Consider the following 23,789-nt stretch of genomic DNA (forward strand, 5'->3'; position numbering starts at 1 on the left):
ACTACTTCCTTCCACTGCTCCTTGATGTCATTTTAAACCATATGTTAACATCTATATAATACAACTATGTGAGAGTCTGTCAGTCTGGAGAAAGAGATAGCATTCATCACTTTGAGGAGATGTGGGGCTGGAAGTTTTTTATATCACCTTCTTTAAAGGTAAACACTGTTATCTGCTTGAAGGCTGTTTCCTTGTCAGGGTTCCTCCATCTGATTCATGAATGTGTAAAGGACTCCTCCTTCCCCAGCAGAGTGTCAGTGTAGGCACCGGGTTCCAGTCATTCTCTGGGAGAGGTCAATGTCCCTTCTTCACTCATGGCAGTTCTCTCAGTCATGCTTACTGACTACTGTGATTTAGTGGTGGCTTCTTAGTCTGAGCAATGCAATGACTCCTTTTCCAGTAACCCTTTGTCCAGAGAGCAAAGACAGCCAAGACAGCAGCTTGGGACTCAGTTCAAGTTTACAGTTCAGTTCCCTTCCCTGGAATTGGTTTCTCAGCTGGGATTGTTCCAGCTTGCATAGGGTGAGCAAGCTTAAATTGGCTGCCAGAAATTCTCAGCTCTGGACGTTTCATTTTCCTTCACCTCCACACAGAAAAAAACACTCTGTAATGAAAACCCATGCTCTTATAGCATGATAATTCAGAGAAAAAATAAAAAGGAAATTGTGGTATAAATAGCAGTACTAGCCCTCAAACAATTTTCCTGTCTTTCCTGTCTTCAACCTCAAGCTAAAATTTCTTTTGGTGAAGTATTTCAGATTTTGTTGGGGATATTTTTTGTACGGTATGTAGACTACTACAGTCTGCCATCTCAAACAACACATCCCTAGAACAAGAAGCATTTCTAAATGTTCTCATGAATATAATTGATTTCACCATGGAAAGTGTATTATTTTCTTAATTATTTCAAAAAATATTATATTCTCCATTTTCTAAAATGTTCTTACATTCTCAAATGTTTTGAATGGAAAACAGTACTCAAGTTCTTTAAAGTTCTTGCTCGTTTTCCTTCCAGTTCAATTCAGGAATTCTAAATTGCGTTGCATGTTCTAGTTTCAGGATCAATATAATTGAGCTATTCCTCTGTGTCTTTATTTCTAACTCGATAATAACTGAGATATATGAGTGAAGAGAAAGAAAATGATCCATTAAACACAGCAGTGTCTTCAAGGCTCATGTTTCTGATATTTAGCAAAATATTTCATTTATTTTCCACTTTCAAGCTTTTTTTTCTACAGTTTATATACTCTTTAATTTTCCTGTGCCTTTTGTACCCTTTATCCAATATTTACTCTTTTCCTGCACCTCTGTGCATACAAGCATAGTGTCGTGGAAATGCTAGTCATGGTTTGAACCAGTGATTGAGCACCTGGTGGGAAGGCGGGGCCAACCCAGGGGAGCTCAGGTGCATTCATTGCCTATGAGAGACAAGAGATGGTTGAACCAGGATCCCCCCCTTCCCAGACCTCATTTAAAGGCTGGCAGTGGAGGTGAGGGTGTTTGTTTGGAGATCCATGTGTCCCTCAGGTCTTCTATAGGTTAGCACATGTTTTCCTTTGTTTTTCAGCCTGCTGCTGCATTTGAGTATACCCTCGTTTGCTGTAGCCTAGGACCTTGCTACTCTGCTGTCATTGCTGTATTTTCCATTGTGTTGCGCATAGCATCCTCAATAATGTCAAGAAAATTTTCAGGGAAAGAGGGTAGAATATATGGATGTTAAACATACTACATTATTTTTGCTCTTAAATATCTCTTGATGCCTTTGAATCTCTATCGCTTACTGTTTGTCTTTTAGTGACTTTGCTTTTATAAGATTTCTGGTGCCTACTGGAAGACATAACTACAACTAACACAGGTGTAGCAGGTGTTAAAAGATGAACAGCACAGTTGGAGGAAAATGTCACAGACCTCAAACCTTGTAACGCATCAGGAATCCCTGCTCAAAATATTTTGAGGTAGTCTCGTTGTACCTTTTGTAAAGTAGCTACTGTTATTTTTTGCTGAAAACCACCAGCATGCACTAAATCTATCTCTGGCCACTGAATGTCTTTATACCGCTATGTAATCTTTCTAGCAGGATGCATAACAAAAAAAATACAATCCAGCAGCAGTTGCTACTAGAAATAAATATTTTTTTCTTCAGTGTGATGTTTTGTAGTCTATGTAAGTCAAGATGCCAGTCAGTTATAATGTGCATTCAAAGCATTATACAGTACTCATCTGATGGATGAAGCGCTTAGTGTAGGCTGTGAAGAAATTGTTTCTAGTTAAGGTAAATTAGCAGCCTAGCCCTCCTCTTGTGCCTTCTATCCTGTAATGATAATCCTTACTGGTCTTGCACGGAAATACATTTTACACTGGTGTGACAGGCAGGTCCAGGTATGTGTGTCCAGACTAACAAGCTCCCAGCATATTGATAGCTTTGTTTCATTAAGACTGCATGAGGAGGTTTAAAGTGAGCAGTTCTGTATAAAACATCTACTGTGGTTTGCTACCAAATTAAATATCTTTGTTCTGAACACATTAATTAGTCTCATTACATTTCATCAGGCCAGTCAGCCTCACCTCTGTCCCTGGAAAGGTGATGGAACAGCTTGTGCTGGATGTCATCTCCAGACAACTGGAAGAAGAGGAGGTTATCAGGAGTAGTCAGCACGGGTTCACCAGGGGGAGGTCGTGCTTGACCAACCTGGTAGCCTTCTATAAGTCTCTGTCATCCACACAGTCTCTGGCTGTGTGGATGGGGGAAAAGCAGTGGATGTAGTATACCTTGATTTCAGCAAGACTTTTGATACTGTCCCCCACGACATTTTTATAACAAAGCTGAGCAAGTGTGGGATAGATGAGTGGACAGTGAGGTGGGTTGAGAACTGGCTGACTGGCAGAGTGCAGAGGGTCATTGTTGGCGGTGCAGAGTCTGGTTGGAGACCTGTAACCAGCGGTGTTCCTCAGGGGTCAGTGCTGGGTCCAGTCTTGTTCAACATCTTCATCAATGACCTTGATGAAGGGACAGTGGCCACCCTCAGCAAGTTTGCTGAGGATATGAAGTTGGGAGGATTGGCTGACATGCCTGAAGGCTGTGCTGCCATTCAGCGAGACCTGGACAGGCTGGAGAGCTGGGCAGTAAGAAGCAGGATGAGGTTTAACAAAAGCAAGTGTAGAGTCTTGCATCTGGGGAGGAATAATTGCATGCACCAGTACAGGTTGGGGGATGACCTGCTGGAGGGGAGCTCTGCGGAGAGGGACCTGGGTGTCCTGGTGGATGACAGGTTGGCCATGAGCCAGCAGTGTGCCCTTGTGGCCAAGAGGGCCAATGGTATACTGGGGTGCATTAAAAAGAGCGTGGCCAGCAGGTCGAGGGAGGTGATCCTCCCCCTCTACTCTGCCCTGGTAAGGCCTCATCTGGAGTACTGTGTACAGTTCTGGGCTCCCCAGTACAAAAAAGACAGGGATCTCTTGGCGAGAGTCCAGCGGAGGGCCAGGAAGATGGTGAAGGGCCTGGAGCATCTCTCCTATGAGGAGATGATGAGGCTGAGTGAACTGGGTCTGTTCAGCCTTGAGAAGAGAAGACTGAGAGGGGACCAGATCCAGGTCTATAAATATCTAAGGTGTGGGGGGCAGAATGGTGAGGCCAGACTCTGTTCAGTGGTGAGTGGAGACAGGACAAGGGGAAACGGCCAGAAGCTGCAGCATAGGAAGTTCTGCACAAATGTGTGCAAGAACTTCTTTACAGTGAGGTGACGGAGCACTGGAACAGGCTGCCCAGGGAGGTGGTGGAGTCTCCTTCTCTGGAGATGTTCAAGAGCTGCCTGGATGCCTACCTGTGCGACCTGCTGTAGGGAACCTGCTTTGGCAGGGGGGTTGGACTCGATGATCTCTGGAGGTCCCTTCCAACCCCTACAATTCTGTGATTCTGTGAAATATGGAGAACAATATGTTCAATGTTTTTCTCTGAAATGAAAACAACTACAGCACAAAGTATAAATAAATTGAGAATCACAGGAACCTTTTATTTTGTGGTTGTACTGTAAATAAAAGAACAGTATTCTTCATTTAAAAAAACAAACAAACAAACAACTTCATGACTGTTTCTAGTCACTGTTGGCCTGAAATCAAATTTGAAAAATTGTTTTCAGTCAAATCAAATATTTTTAATTTGTTAAAGGAGAATTACCTGGATTTTCATCTTTGAATGAAGATATATAGCAGATTAATTTCAGTACTGTATATATATTTCCATCTATACTTTCCATGAAAGTATATCTTTCCATCTATTATTTCACTGTTTACTCTTCAAATCAACACAAAGTAATTTCCACATTTAATCACTTCCACTGGATAATAGTTGTAGTTATCCAAATTTTCTTCCTCCTATATCAATGCATAAGACACATTAAGTTTAGGAGCATCACATACCTCTAGCTTTCATAGAAAAATAATGTTAACAATGAGAATCATGAGAGCTTTTTTTTTTTTCCCTCATAAATTATATAACTGTACATCTCCTTAAAGCATGATGTTGATTTTATACCATTGAAGTAGAAGTTTGGTCTCAAAATGTAATATTCCCACTTATTTATCCCTTTATTTTTGCTATCTGCAGAACTTTCAGCAATTAAGATATCCAAACTGTCAACTTCTGAGATTTTATAAAAATATAAGGCTCTATATTAGAAAAGTGTTCCTATTTAAAAAAAAAAAAAAAAACTTCTCACAAAAAGAATGTGGGGTTACTAACATGTATTCATCAGTATCTACCAAAAAAAAGTTTCTCAATTATATCAAGTTGTATCAATCGCAATAAAAGCAGGCAATAAGGTGAAAACAGCCTTTCATTAGACTTTTATGTTACATCATGCGTAGCATGAAGTGGTAAGACACAGCTTGTTAATTTTCGCATTCAAGAAAATTTCTACATTTTAGACACTACTTTTGTTTGCTAAATCTTTCACAAAGCTGAAGTTTTTGCTCCTACTCTGTTGTTCTTCCACTCAAACTGTGTTTCTGTCATGTTCCTATTTGAAATGGAAGCTCTATGATTCTACGTGTGAATACACTGATTTATTCCTGTTGATCAACCCTTCCTCCCACCCATTCCTGTTTAGGCAGTTCATTTTTCAACCCAGATGATCTCCAGAAGTAGTTCATAAACAAACAATAAAGAACTTGAGGAAAACACTCTTTTACTGCTTTTTAGTCTGGAAAAGTCTATTAGAGCACTATTGATATTTAAAATCCTTTCACTATTATTGGTGATTGTCAGCTGGACAAGGATCACTTGTTTTCATCCTTTACCTTCCATAATACATTACATGTAACTGTATCTACAGAGAAAGCTGCCACTTTTTTACTGAAGTAAACAAGTGGAAAAGGCAAGCAGGAAATAATACAACGGTAGTTTGTCTCTGGAACATGCAATTTAGCAAAAAAAAAAATGCTTCAAAAGTAGAATTCTATTCAACTTTATCTGTCCTGACAAGAGGAAACCAGAAACATAATGTAATCTCTATTTTGTGGTTTTTTTTTTTTTTTTTTTTTTTTAGTGAAGAGTTTGCAAAGGAACTCCTTGTGACCTTGTCAGCTAAAATGGTGAATTAAAAGCAGTATCTTAAGTTACTCAAAATATCAACAAACTCACAGTCAGCCAAGGATAAAAATGATAGTCTAGGTTTAATTTCCTTTCCATCCCATCTGAATACAGTCCAGCTGTTGTAGACAAAGCATTACACTGGGTGTAACTTTTAAACATCTTGGGGTGCATTAGAATTGCAACATACCTATCTGTGTCATTTACATGTGGCCAGACCAGGAAAGATTAAACAGAGCAATTACCAAGTAAAGTCTTTCAACATTGTCTGTTTGAATAATTTGAGTAAAGTCTGGCAGTGATAAAAGAAATAAGTTGTTGCACTTTGCAGATTTTAGTCAGTTTGTAGGAAGGATTATGTGAAGTGTTCAACTTCATTGAGACTGGAAGACAGACCTCTCTGGTGCAAGCTGATAATAATAACTATTATGCAGTTCCACAATGGAATCTAGTTGAATTTTTGTCAACTTTTTCAGGGCCAGGAACTTTTGTTTGTTTTCCTTTCCTTTTGTAGTTGTTTTCTTGTTGATTTCTTGAGGTTTTTGGTGGTTTGTTGGGTTCTTTTTTTTTTTTTTCTCATCAAAGAAAGAGAAGAGATCAGATCAATACCACTGGAAAAAATACAATGCTGGAAACTGCAAATTAAAAAAAATAAATAAATAAATTAAAATAAAATTATAATATCACAAGATAGATACTATTTTATTCTTTGAATAAATAAGGCATTTTTAATGTGGCTATATCTGTGTAGAGCCATTATATAATGGTTCTTATTTATTAAGCTTGAGAAATGAATAAAAGTACAAACTGTTGTAAGGAGTTTTATAAGAGATTAGAAAGTTGTCTACGTGGTCTTTACTATTATCTCCTCCTCCCCATGTCTGAAGTGCAGCCTGTTCTGGATTATTACTCCACTTACCTCCTTACAGGTAAATATAACAGAACTTAAGCATTTCTAGCAATTAAGACTGTAAAGTTCCAGATAATTAAGGAAGCAATTCAGATAAAAGGCAGAATATTCAATTACATCGATGTTGCAGTGAACATGTCACACTATTGAAGCAGTGTTAAAAAGCAATCGAAAGAGAAGAAAATCTTTTCTTTCATTATTATTATTGCCTCTTTGTTCCTTGAAAAATCGAAGTCTGAATATCAAAGAAACAAAATAGCCAAAGGAGAATGAAAATATTGCATCTAAGGGAAGAAAAGAAGGGACTGTGATTACAGAAATTACTTACAAGCAGTCATACTTGTTACCGTGCTAAGCCTTCAATTAAATTGCTACTATCACTTTATTTTTAATTTTGGCTGAAGAGATGTGCAACGAGGAGTTGATGTTTCATCAGATCCAACAGTTGCACTTACACCCAGAAAGTGAGGGTGTAATAAAAACAGGCTTTCGTGTAGAAATCTTCATTAGGTTATTTCATCCATTGGTTAAGAATTTTGCATGTAAGCAACTATAAATATACTAATATTTTAGTTCTTTTTATTTTTGAATGTGTATACTCCTCACTGTGGCTGATGGGAGACTGAGAAACTTAGCTCTTATAATGTAACTTTTTAGGGGAGAGTGGAGTGAGAGCTGTATGCTCCTACATAGACTCTACTTCTGAAGGATGAAGTCTTTTTCGCCTCATAGGTTTTAATACATTCGAGTTGTTGTTTGGCTAAATGAAAGAAATAGACTGGTATTTGACAAGTGAACTTTTCCATTAGAAGATATCTGTTTTGTTTCCATCTGTGGTCTCTGAATCTCTAAATATATACAAGGGTCTGAGATATTACCTCCCTCAGTGCATGCTGTGTGTTTCACGAAGTCGCAACTAGTGGTTTTGTGTTATTTTAAAACATTTTAAATTTGGTGATTTTTAAATCAAGTATAAAAATAATATGAATTTTGTGCACACAAAACATTTTAAAATAAATTTGTCACTTCCTACACCAAGTGATGTTTGCATTTTACTTTACAACCTTGTGAAACAAGGTTGACTGATGATTAAAGAAGAGTGTAATCTATTAGTAATATAGTTATAGTAAATCTAATAGTAAATCTGCTATTTATATAGCTGTGGTTTAACCAGGCAGGTGGCTAAGTCACACAGTTGTTTGCTCACTTCTCTTCCCAGTGAGACTGGGGAGAGAATTGAATGGAAAAAAAGTGGATCTCATTGATTGAGATAAAACTATTTACTAAGATGAAGAAAAATAATAATAATAAAAAAAAATATTACAAATATATGAATATTCATATATTATTATTCATATATTCATATATTTGTAATATTTGTTTTATATATATATAACAAATGATGCACAAGCAATTGCTCACCACCTGCCAACCACTGCCAAGCTGGCATCCTGAGCAGTGGAAGAGAGAGAGGTGAACTTGCTCTCTCTTCAAGACTCTCCTTCCTCATTCTGTCACATGGTATGGAATACATCTTTGGCCAGTATAAGTCAGCTGTCCTGATTGTGTGCACTCCCAGCACCTTTGCTGAGAAACTGGAATGGCCTTGGCTCCCTAAAACACTGATAACCTCTATGTGTTATCAACATTATTTTTCTCTTAGAACCAAAACATAGCATCATGTCAGACAGTGAAGAAAACAATTCCACCCCAGTGGAAACTAAGAAATATATGCATGCAATTTTTTTATACATGTGTTAAAATTATTGCAACATCAGAAATACTTGTTAAAATTATGATTACAATAATTGCAGGAAAGAAGTGTCCTCTTCAATACACCACTATTTAGTAAATAGTAAATAGGACATAAGCTTCTCACTTCCAAAACTGCCCTTTTCCTTTGTGTGAGTGACTTTATCTATTAATATATATCTTCAGAAAATTAACAGTTTGCTTATAAGGTCTGTCAAAATTCCTTCTAATGTGCTAATGCCCTTCCTTCTGAAATCATAATTAATGTGGATACACAGATGATATTTTTCTGCTCTAAATCATTAGACTAGATTTAGCTGCAGCTGATGACTAGCTGTAGAGGAAATTGCCACTGTAGAGGAAAGAAAGTTTATTCTCTATTCTCATTGTGCAGCCAATCAAATTGATGCGTAAATTAAAAAAACATGACTTCTCATTTATGTCCTGAGAGATTATAAACAGTTTTCAAGTAGAAATTTATTTATAAGTTACTTCTTTCTGAAATAATAACTTTTAGGATCTTAAGTAAAGAGATGGTTTTTTTTACTTGACTAGATAACTAGATATCACGTGATGTTTTTGCAGCTGGGATTTTATCATACTGTCTAAATACTACCACTCATCAAAATATTTGTTTTTCTCTGTGCGGAAAGACAGCATATTTTTTCATATAGTTAGAATTAATATGTATTATATTGGTTTTAGAAATGGTTTTGACAAAAGTGGGACAGTGCTATTGAAATAAGATGCTACTATTGAATTTCCCATGCTCTGCTTGAAAGCCATCTACTATCAAAATACAACAAAATTGGGATCCAATAAACAAGTGACAAGCCAGGATTTTACAGTTGGAGAAGTAAAGCATTATATATGGATGCAGTGTATTTACAGAAATAATAAATACAGAAATAATACAGAAATAATAAACACTTAGAAGAACAGACAGCCCTTTTCTAGTAAGCAGGTAAATATGAATTCTTCTTTCTGGACTATCATAAAAACTCAGATTCTGCTTTTGTATCACTGATTCAAGAGAACCAAAAACACTTCGCCCAAGACCAATTAATGATAGATTCTATTGAAATAGAGATTTGTTTGTCGAGTAGCTCATGTCTGTTAGTTTGAAGCCTGAAGAGAAGGCTATAACGTAATATAATAAGAAGGCCATGAATAATGCTATAAATTTGGAGCATGCAACTCTTTGCAGCTCCAAGATGATGCTGTCTTATGCATGAGGACGTGAAGTATTTTAAGTTCGGCCTTAAAAATAGTAGACATTGTGCCCACAAATTTTGATTAGAGTTGTTATTTTTAAAATATAGCATATGTTTAATCTTTCTGGTCTTGTACTGAAGCTACAAAGACCATATGATTTATTATATGGGTTTAGAGGGAGCTGTGAAAACAAGGATGACTTTATCTTAAAATATGACAGGTCTCAGCATTCACTAAAAGAGTCTGTCAGGAAAAAAAAATCAGTTTCTCCTTTTTCAACTTATGTGTCTATAATTAGGAAGTGATGATGAAATGTAAATGTTGGGCTAATAAAAGACATCTTATGCCAACTATAGTGTATCTCAAAATTCATCAGCACTTAAGTATATATTAATTTTATTTGTGGTATCTATTCTCAAATACAGCAATATGTGTAAACGTAAGGATGTCTGGATATCAAATACTAACGCAGAAATACATATCAAGAGCAATCAAATGGCATATGTTTGCAGCCTAAAAACTTACTTAAATTTGTATTTTAAGCAGCATAAATGTAGGAATGTCATCTCCAGATTTGCTGTGCTGCATAACAATAAATCAGATATTCTCCACTGTTGCCAAATATAATAATGAAACACAGAAGCTTTGCTACTTCTGAGGTTTTCTTTAGGTTTCCTCCTCTTATTAACAATCAAATAATTAATGTTCAAAATGTAGTTGAGTTGTTTGGGGAAAAAAATATCAGCCACTTACCCTAATTTGCACAGATGTGTGTTATTCATGCAGCTGTGTAGTCTTTCAATAAGTAGGGAATATACTAAAGTGATTCCAAGAAAAGGGCTGGGGCACGACATTGACTGACCAATTAGAGAAGAGTATGCAGAGAAAACAGCCTGCAGCCAAAGAGGAAAAAAAAAAAATAAATGGGTTTTTCACTCTGATACTAACACAAGAAATTGATGAGCTGCACTGTGCTCATCATTCCCTCATGTGAACCCACGTCCAAAGGGATAATGGTAATTTCTGCCTTGTCAATTTTTCGCTTTCTTCCCGATTATCTTTGCACCACTGATTCAATCATCTGACATTCTGTTATAGATTAATTCCCCCTCACGACTTTTGTTATTTTTATTGGAGGCAGAAATATTAAATATTAAATACACACATGATTATCATTTTAAGGAGATTCTCTTATGGTCAAATGCTCTTATATCAGCAGGAAGAAAAATTAGGTAAGGGGCAGGCAAATGAAAGGAGACGATATGGAAGCGTTAATGTGATGGTAAAATGGTGTTTTGGGTAACATGATCAGAGGATAGGGATGTAGGGATGTGGAGATGTGCTCTGGTTGTGTCACTTCCAAGGGACTCCATGGCAGGAGTAAGTCACTGTACACTGCAGGTGCTTTGTCACTGAGAAAGGAATGCACACAAACACTGAGCAGTTGACAGGGTTATGTATGTTTTCATTTCTAGTCAAAGGTGACTGATATGAGTTAAATAATCAAGATATCTTTTGTTTGCTCTAAAGTTAAATGCATCTGTAAAAGAAATTTCCTGGATTTGGGGGAATTAGCGTGTCTCCTATGTGATTTTCATCATAAGACTCTTTTTTGCCTCATGCTTCTTATAAATGTTTTCTCAAATAAAATGGCATGAGTATTCAGCAAAAACACTTGTGTTAGGTGAAAATCAGGTTTTATTTGTTGAGTATATACTCAGAAAATTTTATGCATAGAACTGTTTTTGTTCCCTCAGTTCAGGCGCACGTATTATGTAAGCTGTGTTTGCTGTGTAAGCAGGTTTTTGCCAGCCCTTGGATCTGATCTGCAGATCAGAGGCTGCTCTTTGAAATAGTTTGACTGATCTTAAAATTATTTATGAAAAATGTAGTCAGGAAAAACGTGACTTCTTTTAATGTTAAGTATAAACCTAGATTTTAAGAAGCTTGTAGGCAGTAAGACACCTACAAGAAACAGCTATTTGCTGGTATTCATCATTGAGGAGAATAAGGTGCAAGAAGCAGAAATATGGATATTTACATTGCCTTTTTGAGCATGTTTCTCTGCATTAGTATGCAAAAAGCTCAAAGAGAAAGATACATATGATGCATATAAAAACTGGAAAGGGCTTGAATAATTGAATAACCCCATGGATTATTATTGAAGCCAGATATCAGAAGAATTTAGCTGTGTCGTTACAACTAAGTACAGCTGTGTATAACATTCAAAGACGCAGGTAAGGTGATGCAGTCATATTTCAGGACATCAAACTTAGCACTGAAAAAATGAGACTCCTTTTGAAGGCGTTAATTATACATAGGTATTGGTGGTTCTTTTTCTTCTCTTATGTACTGGTATCCAACTAGGAAGATATCAGAACTGTTAGTAAGCTCTATCCCCTGGTCACATCATTAAAACTTCATTGTATGAAGTCCTCACTGCGTGTAGCAACCTTTTTAATCCAAATAGAGGAATGTGAGTGTATATGCCGGGGAAGAGATTTAGGGACCAGCAAGAGAGAGTCATAAACATTAAAAAAAAAAAAAAAAAAAAAAAGTCCCAAGCTCAACTTTTGAACTTCAAACCTTCTCTCTCTCCTAGAACAGTTTTATTCCAGACAGAGCTTTTGTAAACAACTATTCTATGAGGGGAAAAAAACAAAAACACAAACAAAGAAACACAAAAACAACAGTATAAAGAGATGCTCATTTAACTGAGTTTTCTGGTGAATATACAATTTTGTATATCTTATCACAGTTTTTAACAGGCAGGTTGTTTAAGAGCTATCCCAACAGTCCTGGCAGCCCAAAGGGCCAACCGTACCCTGAGGTGCACCATGCTCAGCACTGCCAGCAGAGCCAGGGGAGGGCTGGTCCTGCTCTGTTCTTCTCTCATCTGGTGCAGCCTCACCTCCAGCACTGTGTGCAAATTTGAAGGACATAAAGCTACCAGAGAGCGTCTAGAGCAGGATAGTGAAGGTGGAGAAGGGGCTGGAGGTCAAGATGTGTGAGGAGCAACTGAGGTCCCTGGGTTGGTTCAGCCCAGCGCAGAGGAGCCCAGCTTCAGAACCTCACAGGAGCAGAGAGGCAGCGCTGAGCTCTGCTCTGTGTGGCAGCAGCAGGGCCCGAGGGAACGGCATGGAGCTGTGTCAGGGGATGGGCAGCTGGGGTTTGGGGACAGGGTCTGCACCACAGGGTGCTCCTTTCCCAGAGCACTGGGAAAGGCTGCCCAAGGCAAAGTGCCAGAGTTCAGGGAGCATTTGGACTATGCTTTCAGATCTGCTTGGTGATCCTGGCAGGACCCTTCCAACTCAGGTTATTCTATGATTCTATAATTGCAAATCATTCATTGAAAAGAAAAGACAACACCCTAGAGGGACAGAACTCTCTTTAACTGCAGTATACAATTTGAGTACATTTGTATGGAGATGCAATGCATGCAGATTAGTAGCAAAGTTTGAAGTCTCACACAACGAACATTTACTTTTAGGAAGTTCTAGACCTTTGCATAGGCCCTTCATATGTTGGGATCTTTTTTAATATGCAGTGCTTTTCTGTAATCATCCTGGGTCAGCTGCAGACACAGTGCTATCTGTAAGTCATTGCATTAGTTCTAGAAAAGAGGAAGAAGCCCTTCACAGGTGCTTTCCAAGTTTTCGTGGTGTATTGGCACTTCAGGTGTTTTCAGTTAATTTGAAAGGTTGGGTTCATGGGCTTCAGATATAACTAACAATTAAGAATTATATCTTATTTTGAAATTTTTCATTACTTTGAGATTGTTGTCATGCGTGTTGGAAATATCCAAGTAATTTTTGTCAGGACGGTATCTCTGATAAAAGCAGAATTTATTCGCGATTGCAATGGCGGGCATCCCGCAAGCAGGAGCGCAGCTATGGACGCAACATGACAGCCTTTATGCCCTGTTTTCTCCCCCTTGCCTCCCCCCTCCCCTGTTTCCCCAATGGCTGGGTACTCCAGGTTCACAATCTTATCAGAAGGTTGACATTTGCTATTTACTTGTTAATTTATTTGTTATCTGGTGTCAGTCAGTAGTCATCCTGTTGTTTCCAAGATGTCTCTGTGCTCTCCTTGACTTATTGATATGGTGTTTTCCTTTAAAGTCATCGTTAAACAAAGAGCATTTGGGGGATGAAGTCGGGCCTTCCGATGTCTCTTCAGGCGCTTCCTCGGGCATGCCATGGCTTGATCTCATGCAGGATATTCTTGCAGTGTGTATGACAAAATGTACGTATATGCACCTATATACAGAGTGTGCGTTCCTGGGAAGGTTAGTCCAGAGGATAAGTGATGTAAATTTATCAGAGATCTTCCCCAAGTTAAGTAGAAGGACTCCCAAAAAGAACTATGATAGCAGAGATCATGAAATAAAAATAATATTATACAATTCTAATGCAGAAACAACATTTGATTCCCACAGGCACAAACCAAAGCCAGTCTCTCTATGAAGCTGCTAATGATGCATGATAAAATGTGCTTGCTTCAAGTTAGTGACTTCATTGGTGTTTCTCTCAAAAATGAAATAAAGTAAATATACATTTAGAAAGGAATGTGAATGCTTTACATTATATGTATGAAGTACAGTTTTGATAATTACTACTTTTCCAGATCTCTCACTTCCCAGGGGTAGCCTGGATAGGTACTTTTTTTTTTTTTCTTTTTTTTTTTTTTTAACAGAAATGGAAAAATATTCTTTCTTATGTGTGATGTTCTTGAATCTGGATCTTTGTAAATACATTTTTTCATATATAAATTCATTCAGTAGTCACAGAGGCATGTCATTTATTATGAACAAATTAAGATTGTTTATAAGATCTTTTTTTATTGCATATACAATTGTATTTCTAAACCAAAAATTAATAACGGCAAGAGTCTTCAAGCTGTTTCTTAATGTAATTACAATAGATAAGTACAGAATAAGATTATATTGAAAACAATAAAAAGAGAAAATATGCTCAGCTTGAGAAATTTCGTTATGATTTCCTTTATATACTCACAACTTTTTCTGTTCTTTTTGTGAAGGACTTGCATTGTTACTGCATTACTTCCTAAACAAAACATCATTTTTATAACTGATAGTCTCAGGAGAGCACAGATACTAAAAACAGTAAGATGCAGTTAGTTTTACATTACTACCACTTAATTGCAGATACATATAAAAAGAAAACAAGGCTGTGCCTGTAAGAGACAGACCCACAGTGTGAAGTACAGCCATATTACCTGAGGGGAAATGCAGGAGACATTGTGTGCCTGGGGGGAGGGAGAGACATAATAACAACTCATTCAACAGGAAATGTGCTCAGGGCAATGCCCTTAGAAATCTGTCATGCACTGCTGAACGTGATGGCATAGAGGAACAGTTTGCATGCAGTGCTTTCAAGGCCACATTCCTGTTTATGCTACAAATGAGTGATCTTCCAGGAACTCAGGAGGTGCAGCTATGCTGCTCCCTATATTCCTTAATGATGCTCTAAGAATGACTCCTATCTGTATCATGTACACGTTAAGGATCATGGCATGCCCTCTGTACTGGACCTCCTCTGTCATCAACAGTGAAGAGTATAACAGCCACAATACAGTCTGAGGAAAATTCTCAGTATGACTGATTAGATTTTCTTTTGACATTTTAATCATCATAAAGACTCAGTGCTGCTTTGTTTAGCCTCTGTGAATTGGATAATAAATACACGACGTATATTTGAAGGATGACTCCTTTGCCTGAAATTAGTTAGCTCAACTGACGTTGACAATACTACTAAGTTAGCTGATACCTTGTTTTTTCAGAACAATTCTTAGACTGTGTAACACATCTGTTTTAAAATACCATACATGCACTTATTTTAAAATCAGTTCTGTATATTTTCTTGAAACTCAGCTGCTAATGTACAGTATGATATAACCATGGTAACTATGATATTCATTCCATCAGAATCTCATTGGTAGCAAACAGTACTGATAGTACTTGTGGAGTTCTCCTCAAAGTCAGTTTCTTGTAATCATGCTAAAATACTTGAATAACTTTGCACCACACAGCACCTCCTCTGTAAATAGTCCCACTCAAGCTGCCAAGACTACTGAACCAAGGAGATGTAACTTCTGTGTATTGCTGATAAACTGCCGTATGAGAATGATGTAGGAAAAGGTTCTCAGTCTGGGTGTTCAAAATCTGTTGGTGCTTATTCAAAATTCAATCTTAGGTCTTACTTTGCAGATAGTTTAATTTTGACTGACAAGTTGCATGTCTACCAGCACTGGAAAGAAATCTGGGTTTTGTATTCTGATAACATCCCACACATTATTTCTAGAAGTTGACAATTGCTTTAGCATTTATGGCCTAATTTGTTTCTGTACAGTACCTAATGTTTTTATATCCTGCTTAGTATGTGTCTGGTTTGCAAGAATATACAACATATGTCTTTTCTATTTGCTTCTTGTCCAAAATGGTTTTAGCACAGATTAGTACACAATAATGACTATTATTAATGTTGGCATTAGTCTGGAATCATTTGTTATGCTCATCTATATGTTGCATGCTGATCATGTTGAAAATCAATGAAGCATGTGAAATTGTAGACGACAAAGTGGAAGCAATTGCAATTCTGCCCACTCCTGCTCACAGATTAACTGCTTTAATGTTTGAAAAATAAAATCCCCATGATACTGAAGGCTGGCAGTATCCTCTAGCCATGTGAAATTTGTCATTCTTACAAATGGAGATTTGTATCTGTTGTAACAAAATTTCATATGAGAGGTTTAAATGATAAAGCAGCTATAGTTACATGTATAAGTTTTTACTTTGGATGCTTTGAAAACATTTATTTATATATACAGTGTTCCTTGTGTAATATGTAATTTCATATTGGTAAGACAAGGAAGGAAGCAGTATGGCTGAATTGCTCAAGGTCACTTTTATGCAGTTTGTAGCAGGGGTGAGACTAAAACTCAACCATTTTTGAAATTGGGCTGCACACCAGTCATTCCCAGAATTCTTTCTAGGTAATTATATTCACCTTATATTACAATGCCTTTCCTAACGGGCACCAAACTCCCAGCTTGATTAATGTTGACACGTTACTTTCTGTGACAGAAGCATAAGCTCTGAATGAACAATTATTTAAATGTTCTCAGCTGAGAATCATGCCCTCATCATCCATGCCTGATGTACAAACATGGTCTCCTGACTGTCTACGCTTTCACCCATCTGTTTGGATGGCATAGTGCCTGTTCTCAAGTAGGTCAAAACCTTGCCGTAGGGCGTGTATGCCAGGCAACAATGGCTGTAGATGGAAGACTGCATAACCCTGAAAGTGTCTCCACTTCTGCAGAAAGTCCTTCCTCTAGTGTAGGACTGAATCATTAGTTCCTCAGGTTTATATTCTTTCCTTCAGAAATGGCAAAGCAGTATCAGAGCAAACAGGAAAATAAGGAGCAAATGACTTAATATAATGAAAACCAGACAAGAATCTTTCTTCGACTTTATCTTATATGGACTCTGAGAAGAACAGTATAGGTTTCGTGTTTGAAAGTGTGGAGCTTGCCAAACTAAAGGGAGAATCAAGTATGGTATCTATAATTTTAGGTATATCTGTCTACTGCATATTCAGGCCCCCAAGACAGAAGATTCCCAGACTATGCAAAGTAGATGGAGGTTGGTCTATATTTGTTTTCTGAAGCAGATAGAAGACATCATATGGACAGTAGACTACCTTAGAATAATTCTTACCCCAAAAAAATAAGTCTGAGCTTTGTTACTAGCTTTTTTTTTTTTATAGCTGGAAGTAAAAAGGCAGCAAAATGGTAGTAATGGAATTGCTATGTGGTATGAGTTGCTGATATTATGAATCAGTGGACTATAGGTAGCAATTTGCATATCTCTTTGCAGGAGTCTGTAAGGTTAATAAAATGTCTTGTATGTGTTTGACAGTCTTGGTCTTCTCACAGTAAAGTAGATAGAAACTGGCCTTCTGAGCTCAATGGCTGCTGTATTTTCTAAAATATGAGCTAACCTCTTTTAGCTTACATAATGATCTATAGTTTCCATGAAAAAGTATGTTTATTTCCAAATAGTTTATACTAGCATAGCAACAAAAACATAAAACCACTCAAAATTACGGTTCATTTTCAATAGTATTCAGTTTGAAGATCTGTCCTATTTTTTTTCTACAATTTAACATCAGCAAAGTTATCTCAGGTAGATATATATTGCTAGAAATCAGCATTTACATTAATGTACTTATTGTAAAATCTAAATTAAAAAAAAAAAAAGAGGAAAAAAAATCAACTCCAAAAAAGCAAACAAAGCACAAAAGCACAGACAGCTTCTGAAATTCAGACAGTAGAAAACTCCATGTAGAGGTTGTAGTGCACACATTCCATGAAATATAAGGGAATAAGCCAAGTGCCCCTTAGTGTAAAAAGTTTAGCAGTGCCTGTTTATGGAGCATGTAGAATATATACATAAATCTTCCATTCTGATTTTAATCTAGTAAGGGATAATGCTGAACTTCTGTGATTTAACTGGTAATTCATAACTGACTTTCACTAGCACATTAGTCTAATTTATTGATTATAAAAGCAAATTCAAGCCTGCCACCACAAAAAAAAAAAACAAACAAACAAACAAAAAAAACCCACAAGGGTAAACAATTGAAGAACAGCATTAGATGTATGCAATCCCAAAGAAACCTCTGTTTTCATTATGAAGTATAGCTGGTCTTTCTTTGAGCAGTGAGTCTAAGTGGCTTTTGCCAGTCTGTTGTTTCTTCTCCTCCTTCCTACTCACTCCATGCCATAAAGCTGGAGCTGGAGTTCCCAGTGTCTCTGCCAATTTGGAACAGAGAGTAATTCAGGAAGAGCTAATGTCACCGAAGTGTTTATCAAAGTTTCTCACAAACAGCTTTAACTGGTCTGTTGTTCCTTCTTAATTCTAATCTAATTCAGTCTTTTAGTACAATTGTTCAAGCTCTCCATGTGTACAAAGGAGAAATGTTCTTATAACAGCAGCAGCCCCAGCCTCAAAATTGGTTTCAGAAGCAGTCTTCATGTGTCTATAAAGTAATTTGATGTATCTACATGCTAGGCTGGAATTTGTAAAACAGCAAGTGAAAAACTTTTAATCCCAGATATTTCTGTGTAAGCATGTTACTGAATGCTTCCAAGAACGATTCAAGACTTAGAAGGATGAGCTACCTTCATAGTTGATGAACTATTAGTAACTGAAAAGTAAGAGGGAGAGATCTGGAGTCTTGTTTCTTAGCTTGGATCCGTAGCTCTGTCATGGAGAAGGAATAATCTAGCCACTGGAATCTCAGCAGCTATCAGTAGGACCATACAGTGTCCTGCCCATGGAAACTGTGTTAGGCAGCCAGAAGTGCAAGAGCTTCTCAGGTGAGACAGATGTGAGCCAGAGCACACCACAAATCAAGTTAGTCCCATTGGGAAGAAGCAAACCAGCAGTTCCAGCACCTGGTTCTTGGGCTACTGGAACTGTAGAGAAAACCATGGAAATAATCCTCTTTCAGTCAAATTTCCTGAATTCAGGTTTGCACCAAAGTTCTTGCTGGCTATATTTTGCAATCCCAGCATGGGCAAGAGGCATAGCAAGAGATGCCACACAAAATAGGCATTTGCTTGGAAGCTAAGACTTCTTGAACTGGTTCACAACCTCCTAAGCTGTGCAAGTGTTTTTACCACTAGGACATATCTCCAGTTCAGTACAGTCACATTATGATACTGTGTTATTTGTGCAGCTCCTCAGATAGCCCTGAACATGTCTGTGTTGGTTTAGATCCATGTGTTTTAAGTTTAGGAACAGAGTTTTGCTAACAGCAAAACAAAGTTCTTCAGGAACACAGAAATGTAATTTGGCCTACCAAAAATGAAAGAAGATTGAGAAGTGCTAGGTAGAGATATTTGGAAAGTGCTGCAATACAGTTCCATGAAATGCAAGCATTCAGAGGATCAAAGCAATATTGGGGTGATACAGTTTCCCTGATGCTCCTTCAGAGTTGCATCAAAAACCATTAGTAAGCTTGAAGATTCATGCATATAGATATGGACATTGATTTAGATACATATTGGATGTTTTGGATAGTCTTCAGAGAAGGTTAAAATGTCTTTACAACGACACCCTTTTGTCTACTTTTGCTTGCTATGTCCCAGAAATACTGGGCAGCTTACAGAGGTGGCCATACATTTATGCTGGAAACATTAGGCCAAATTGTTTTAAATAATAGTCAGAACTGTGTACTATAGCTGTGTTATAGTATGTGATCAACGATGATAGCCTTTTGCAGCCTGGAGAACTATTACACTAGAAAATAGGAAATGAAATGTAGCCTACTCTGAAGAACTAAGGGAGATCTGTTTTCTGTCTGCATTGTCCTAATAGACTACAACACGTTTCCCAATTCCATCGGAAATGCTTGCTATAAGCTTAGCTGCCTACAACTTTAGTTCACCTACCTTTAAGCATATGTTTTATTTAAATTGCATAGTCTTGAGGTAGTTCTGCAGAGAAAAGTCTATTTATTTAGGGGAAGCCTGAGGGAAACTAGCTGGCTAATTGTTAAGTTAGGGACTGTGAATAATCCTCTGTTCTTGCTAAATTTAATCCTTTCAGTGGCAGCATTATAATAAGGGGCACTTATGGTTTGCCTTGTGTTCCTGTTACAAACACCAAGGAAAAGTCAGTACTTTTACAGATCTAGCAACTTCTCAGTCAGCTGGTCTGTATTCATGGTTGCTATTCTGAGATACCTAATTTCCTGCGCGCTCTGTGAAGCCTTGGTGCTAATGCAAGCTTTTGGATGCCACCCCAGTAACCAGGTGCCTCCAAGTTACTTGTATGAGCCCCTGATTTTTTTTAATGTCTAGCCAGTGTAGCATCTTGATGTTAGGAAACAGATGGGTGAAGAAGTCCCTTAGCAGAAACAAATGGGGCAAATTTTGCATGAGGAGGTGAAAGAGCTACAGGTGGGCTCGTTTTAATTATTAAAAAATATATACATCAGAATTTGAAAGTAGTATAGGTCAAACCCAGGCAAATGTACATATTACCCTTCATTTAATACACTATTAAAGCAATTTAATAGGAGTAGCAGATATTGAAAGCTTGGATTCAGGAGCTTAAGCATTTCACAGAATGTTGAAATTTTGTATGGAAATCTGATCTGAAGATGTGCAGTGCAAGTTTTGGTTATCTGCAAATCATATCTGAAGTTAGTCACCATCAACCATTGATAACTGCAGAGAACTAACAAAGGAATTGTTATTCAGACCACAAGGGAATCAATCAGGCTTCTGACACATCTATCATTGTCAGACTTAATAATTGCTGGATTCATTGGGTGTGTGATATGTCAGATAAGTGTGATTGAGTCTCATGAAGTTCACTCAAGCCAGGCTGTTGGTACTGAAAGGGACTCAAGATACAGTCTTCTGTGGCAATCAGAGCTTTTTACAGGAAAGGTCAAGTATTGGTTGTTCTAAAAATTATTATACAACAGTTCTTGTTGATATTCAATACCTGTATAAAATGAAAACAAAAAAAAAAAAAAAAGAAAGAAAAAGAGTAATCACACTGTGGTTATCAAGAAGAATCAACACACATCATAAAAGGTTAGATTATATCAGAACTCAGAAACAGCCTGTTAGCTGTTCTGCTACCATCCCTGGCTCTTCTGTTGCCTTTTCCCTTCTCTGCTGGAAATGATAAAAATTACAAGGTGAATTCCAGCGCATTGCATTTTGATTGCTATTTTATTACATGCATCCCATTTCCAGGATATTTTTGCCTTGCTGCTTATCTCGCAGCTAAATTTGGAAAGCTGTCTGCAGGCCAGTGTTCTATTGAATGAGCTGGCTGCCTGAAAAGATAAGTGATGTGATTTTGCACCATTTAGGGGCTGCAAATTCAGAGCACTGTTCGCAGGGCTTTCAAGGGGCCTCTTTACATGTATCAAATCTTCTTCCCATATTTTGTGAAACAGCAAAACTGAACTAATAATACCTTTTCTGATTAATTCTCAGATTTAGCACATAAATGATTTGGAGGATGGGAGAAAAAGAAGACGTATTATTTTCTAAAATAACGAATTCAGGGCACAGTAAAAAAAGGCAGGATAGAAAGGGACCACTAAAATCAGCTACCCAGGTTTGCCCACAGGATTCCTCTATACATTTTGACTGAAGTGGCTGTAATCTCCTTCCATAGACTCAGACTGAACATATCAGATTATGTGGTAAATTATTTTGGATGTTAATTTCTATAAACAGAAAAGTGATCTGACATCTTAACTGTAATCTCATATGCATGAGCTACATGTCAGAAAAAAAACAAACAAACAAACCCAAAAACTAAATGTATACCTTCTATCTAAAATCTTTACATTTTTCTCTTTTATATCCCCAACTCAAATTAATGAAGGACATATCTTAATTTTATCCATGTTTTAAATTTGTCCACGCTTAAGATCAAAAAAACAAAATTTGTTTTGTAAGCTTTTGGCACAAAGCTGCTTCTTTGGAAAACTAGAAGTAAACAATACACAGTGTTAGAGCAGAGGTGATGAACAAGAGAAAATGACAGAGAAGACAGAAGCAGGGCAGAGCTCTGAGGCACCTCAGATGTGAGGATCTTGCCTGTGATACAGAAGGGAATTGGAGATGTCTTTGCCTGCCTCCCTGGCTAAGTTTAAACTTCTGCTTTTCAAGTCCATAGCTTGTTCTGATGGAGGTGCTTTTGGGAATCCTCTGATCTGTTCTGTTTTGCTCATGAACATGATCCGTTAAGCACCTTGTGAGAACACCATTTGTAGTCATCCCATTTTCATAAATACATAAAATACTGCTTGCCCAGTATCTCATTTTAGATAACAGTCATGTAATGTTTCATTTATTAAGTGATGGATCTATCATATGAAATCAGTTTTATATAAAGTTGTTATCCTCTTTACAGTATAATAGGAACAAAATGAAAACACATAACATTTTAAAGGCATCAGTTATGACTGCTATTGGCAGATACCCAAGAGTAAAGGAAACTGTGACATGTTGCCAGCAGCTCATAACAAGCTCACGCCATGCACTGCATAATATTTTCACTTCTAATTTCTACTTTTTAACATCTGGAAGTAGTGCTGAAATTACTTTCCCTGAATTTTTTGTTGCAGAATATATAAAAATCTCCTAGTCCGTGTTTGCCTTTCACAGACGTTTTAATACATGATTTATTTTTTTTTTACAGGAATGTTCAGTTGTACAAGGAATTTTTTGAGTTATTCAAAGTGAATTTTGTAACTGTAACTATGAATGATGGTGTTAATGATGCTAAGTCAGGGCTTAAACCAGTGACTTGAACATCTGGTGGGAAGGCATGGCCAACCCAGGGGAGCTCAACTGCATGCAATGCACCTCAGTGACCAGAAGGGGTGGAAACAGAAAACCATCCCTTCCCAGACCTCTTTTAAGGGTTGGCAGTGGAGGCAAGGGCATTTCTTTGGAGATCCCAGCGTAGCTGACGCCTTACAAGAGTAAGCAGGTTCTTTCTTTTGTTTCTGTGTCCACGGCTGCTGCATTTGAGCATATCCTCATTTGCTGCAGCCTAGGACTTTGCTACTATGCTGTTATTGCTTTACTTTCTATCACATTACATTTGGCATCATAAATTAATTTACATTTTTTCACTTTTACAAGAAACCCCAGCTGTATCCTTTTAAAACAATGTCAGATGGGAATACTCATCCCTTCTCAGAAAAAGAAACAACCAAGAGTTGTTTGTAAAAATAAATGAAAATCCACTCAATTTTGAATTAATGCTGAAAAAGTTCTGTTCACAAACTATTACAAAGCAGCAATAGAGATAAAGAGGGTTGGATTAACTTTTCAGTCAGCTCATCAAATAAATACTCTTAAAAAACTTCTTCCTTATATCCAGTCTAAATCTCCCCTTTTTTAGCTTGAAAACATTCCTCCTTGTCCTATTACAACAGATCCTGCTACAGTCTGTTGCCCTCTTTCTTATAGCCCCCTCTTATATACTAAAAAATCTCTATCAGGTGTCCCTGTAACCTTCTCTTCTACAGATTGGACAGCCCCATCTCCCTCAGCCTGTCCACATAAGGAAGATGTTCCATCCCTTGGATCATTTTTGGGGGTTCTCCTTTGGACACGCTCTAACAGGTCCACATCTCTCCTGTACTGAGGACTCCACATCTGGACGCAGTACCCCAGGTGTGGTCTCACCAGTGCAGAATAGATGGGTCAGAACTACCTCCCTCAGCCTGCTGGCTCTGCTTCTTTCGATGA

At 37.5% G+C, this 23,789-nt stretch overlaps 1 protein-coding gene and 1 long non-coding RNA gene across 7 annotated transcripts in view; one reads left to right on the forward strand and one right to left on the reverse strand.

Moving 5' to 3' along the window:
• Window positions 1–23,789, forward strand: part of PPFIA2 (PTPRF interacting protein alpha 2) — a 280,430-nt gene that overhangs the window by 46,530 nt on the left and 210,111 nt on the right. The window lies entirely within an intron of this gene.
• LOC128073851 (uncharacterized) lies at window positions 5,652–10,338 on the reverse strand. Its single transcript, XR_008202902.1, has 2 exons — window positions 10,218–10,338; window positions 5,652–6,222 (listed from the first exon to the last, which is right to left on the reverse strand). It is a non-coding gene; the product is annotated as an uncharacterized LOC128073851 (long non-coding RNA).

Source organism: Tympanuchus pallidicinctus, unplaced genomic scaffold, assembly GCF_026119805.1.
Source record: "Tympanuchus pallidicinctus isolate F22 unplaced genomic scaffold, pur_lepc_1.0 scaffold8, whole genome shotgun sequence".
Classification (NCBI taxonomy): domain Eukaryota; kingdom Metazoa; phylum Chordata; class Aves; order Galliformes; family Phasianidae; genus Tympanuchus; species Tympanuchus pallidicinctus.